Source organism: Nicotiana tabacum, chromosome 1, assembly GCF_000715075.1.
Source record: "Nicotiana tabacum cultivar K326 chromosome 1, ASM71507v2, whole genome shotgun sequence".
Lineage (NCBI taxonomy): Eukaryota > Viridiplantae > Streptophyta > Magnoliopsida > Solanales > Solanaceae > Nicotiana > Nicotiana tabacum.
Window position 1 is genome coordinate 61,023,188 of NC_134080.1, and position 4,493 is coordinate 61,027,680.

Consider the following 4,493-nt stretch of genomic DNA (forward strand, 5'->3'; position numbering starts at 1 on the left):
ATTGGGTCATGAACACCACCCGTTAAAAATCAAAACCTAAGTACGCAGACGGGCATGGCTATTCACCAACCTAATAGCGACTATCAGCAATTAATTGATTTTTTACAAAGTAAGCAGTTCAACTCTATATAACCCTGGCAAATGGTATTACTTTCATGCAGTCCTTATGGTTAATATACTGAAATGACCTAGAATGTTCAAATCTTACATGTCTACCATTATTTCAAAATTAACTACAAGCCATATCATTAACAATTGAGAGTCAGATTTTTACTACTAACTATCACAACCTCTCATGCTAAACTATCATAAGCCAAATATCAGATTTAACTATAACACGAATTAAGGAATAAACCAGATTAAAACTGGTGTTTCAGTTCTTCACACAAATCAAATGAGTTGACAATCCTACACGATCTCAAACAGTCCAATTATACAAGTGATATGAAATTCGAATAAACATAATTGCACTACACTTTTGAACTAAAACAAGACATGAGAAGTCAGAAATCATCTCAAGCAGCATTTCATTTTTATGTCCACAAGCTTGAAGGTTCCGGGATATGTAACTGGATGTTTGAAATATAAGAAGCAAAGGAAGAAGAAGAAATCAGCAGTAGCAGAATGCGAGCAGCAATACAACAGCAGTTCACAACAGCAATGCACCAAAAAATAACCAGCAGCGACTCAGGACAAACCAGTTAAATTTCCCAGCAATACCAACAGCAACACAAACGACTAGTAACTAATCCCAAACAGCTTGAAGGCAACCAAATATCAGTCAAAGCACAAGCAGAAACACCCCTAGAATTCAGTAATCAAGAGAAAACACGAAAATACAACTCCACAGTCAAGCTGGAGCTCTTTTCAGTCTCAATGAAATAGTACTAGTTGAACTAGGCTTACTCTTAAAACTCTTCTAGTTTTTCAGAATGTTCAATACCCTCAAAGTTTTCAGAATGTTCTCCTCTTAAGGTTTGCCCAAAAGAAACAGCCAGACCCCGACTAAAAAAACTAAAGAGAGCTGATTTTCTGCTCCAAAAAAATCATCTTTCTGGTCTTGAGTGACCCTATTTATCACCAAAACAGACCCCCCCCAACTCTCAAAAGCACTTAAACTAATACCACCACCATCTTTGCCCATGATATTCTCTTAACAGCCCATTATCCAGTGTCTTGTGTCCAAAGGCATGGGCAACTTATAATATTCAATTAATCCCCCATGCTATTATGTTTTTCAAGCCACTACTACTAGACAAAGTATTAGTTTAATGGTCAATTAAGTACCCTTACGGTCAGACCACTAACACTAAACATTTCAAGCCTTTTAAAACCCTAAAATACCCCTGAAAAATCCTGTGATTTAATGTCCTACCTTAAACCCTTTAATCTATACTACATCTTTTAGCTATAACCAATTCAATTCGAATTCAAATGACCGTTCAAACTAGAGTTTAAATTAGATCAAATGGCATCAACATAAGAACAATGATTCAGGGAATAAACTAAACATAATTCCATGTTAAACCTAAATACGAACAACACTGTAAATACATTGAATGAAAACACTAAATTCATATACAAAGTGAGGGGCGATCACAGATGACATACTTTGAACTAACAGTAATAGCGAGCAATTACGGGAATAGCTACAGTTTATACAAAACTTACTAATACTGACTGATTCGAATCATTCATGAAAACAAAGAAGAAACAAAATACAGAGTAAGCACAAAACATTCGAATTTAAACAAAAAAAAATAAGAAAGGAGTAGAGGATGAGTTTACTGAACAAAGAAAGAAGATAAAACGAAAACCTACCAATTAAACGGGGCCTGGGTTCGAACCTCCGATGCCTTTTGGACTTGGTGCCAAGACGGACCCTAGTCGAGTGTTCCTGAACGAGAACACATTCAACAAAGGTCCGTTTTGACCTCAGTCTCTGAACTAGCTTCAGATCACCACTCTGAGACTTTTGATTCGAGACTTTCCGGGGTGATTCGACGCAAACTAAGGGTGGTTTGGGAACGAGGGAGGTCAGGGGGTGGCAGGGTGTGAGTTTGGTGGTATTTGAACGGATTAGGGTTTGGGTCGATTCCTTCGATCTAAGATTCGAGGAGCTCAGGGGTGATTCGAAGAAAACTGAGTGTGGGACTGGAACGAGGAAGTTTTAGGGAAGCTGTGGTGTGAAATTGGAGGCTATTGGACGAGATAGGGTTCCGGCCTGATTTTTGATCTAATATTCAAAGCACACGGCTGGGATTTGAGGGATAAGAGTTAGGGATTCGGAATGGGGAGGTCGAGGGGAATCAGTGGTGAAAAGATGGGGTCGTTTGGACCACTGGAACCGCCATGAGGCGATTTTCGATGGGCGGTGCATGGTGGCAAGAGGCGGGGGATCTGTTTGGTCTCTGAAGCTTAGAGACGAAGAGGTGAGGGGGGTATGGCTTTGGGGCGTGGGGTAAGGGATTAGGGTTATATACGGAGGGGTGTTTTAATCCTGGCCGTTGGATCAAGCACATCAACGGCCTGGATCAATTCACTTAATGGGCACGGTGTCATTTGGAGTAGTACTGGGGCGGTTTGAACCGGAGAATGGGTCGGGCCAGGGAACGGGTAAGGGAGATTGAATCTCAGCCGTTGGATCGATTTAATCCAACGGCCTTGATTAAGAGTGACCAAACGACGTCATTTTAAGACGTTTCTGGCCAGGCCAAACTGGACCTGGTTCATGGGTGATTTGGGCCTGATTTTTTGCACTGAAATTGGACCAATTTTCAGTCTTTTCTTCTTTTTCTTTCATTTTCTTTTAATTCCTTTTCAACTAAAAATCCTAATTAAATTATAAAATTGACAATTAACTAAAACATTAACTCTTAATAATAGCTATCACACGAAATTAAACATCAAATAAAGATAAAATCACACAATTCAGACATTAAATGCAAGAATGCAAAGTACATATTTTTTTGCGATTTTTCCATTTTGTAAAACAAACTTGTTTGTTTAATTAATTCCTAAATTGTAAAATTAAATCCTAAATGCACATGCAACATATATTTTTGTATTTTTCTTAATTAAAGTAGAAATAAACATGCACAGACAAAAATACAAATAAATCACAAACAACACAAAACCATTTTATTTTGAATTTTTGGGAGTAGTTCTCATAGAGCAAAAATCACGTGCTCACACTCCTATGGCAATAAGTACATACTTGTTGCTGTGGATTACGTGTCCAAATGGGTAGAAGCTGCAGCGTTGCCCACTAATGATGCAAGAGTGGTGGTGGGATTTTTGAAGAAGAACATATTCACCAGATTTGGGATACCAAGAGCAATTATCAGTGGCGGAGGCACTCACTTCTGTAATAGAGCTTTCGAGAAGTTGCTTGCAAAGTATGATGTACGCCACAAGGTGGCTACCCCTTATCACCCACAAACTAGTGGGCAGGTTGAAGTGTCCAACAGTGAGATAAAGAGTGTGCTAACCAAGACTGTGAATGCCACAAGAACTGATTGGGCGAAAAAGTTAGATGATGCACTCTGGGCCTATAGAACTGCTTTTAAAACACCGATTGGTATGTCACCATATAAGCTGGTGTTCGGGAAGGCTTGCCAATTGCCAGTGGAACTTGAACATAGAGCGTGGTGGGCACTGAAACAGCTGAATCTAGACATCGAGGCTGCGGGCACAACGAGAATCATAGAATTGCATGAGCTCGACGAGTTCAGACATCTTGCTTTTGAGAGCACAAGGTTGTACATGGAAAGAATGAAGATGTTGCACGACAAGAACATTGTGGAGCGAAATTTCAATCCTGGAGATATGGTGTTGCTTTATAACTCACGATTAAGGCTATTTTCGGGTAAACTCAGGTCACGATGGTCTGGACCATTTAGAGTGGTCGAAGTTTTTCCTTCAGGTGTTGTCGAGATTGCCACAGAGAAAGACTCTCGTACATTTAGATTCAATGGGCAGAGATTGAAACTATATGTGGGCATGAACGAACCAAAGGAAGTGTCTGAGCTACACCTGACTGAACCACAGAGGTTGAGCGAGCCTTAAATGCGCTCATCTGCGTCGTGCCGCGACGTTAAATCAGGCGCTGCGTGGGAGGCAACCCACGAATATGTTGTAAGTGTAATGCATAAAAAAATAATAAAAAAAGTAGTAGCAAGAACACGCCCAGACCGTAGTCCCAGCGTAACTGCGGTCTGACAGCGGTCAAGGACCTCCTCTGAAAGAAGTCTACCGCGGTCCCAGCGTAACCGCGGTAGGACAGCGGTCAAATACCCCCTCTAAAGGAGGTCTACCGCGGTCCCAGCGTAACCGCGGTAGGACCGCGGCAGACCAGCACGGGCCAGGTAAGTGCATAATTTTTTTTTCCTTTCCCCCCCCCCCTTTAATAAACCTAACCCCCCAATATTCCCCCATCCCCTTCTTTCTTCTCTTCTCTCTTTCACACTCTCCTATCCCTCAAACCCCCATTG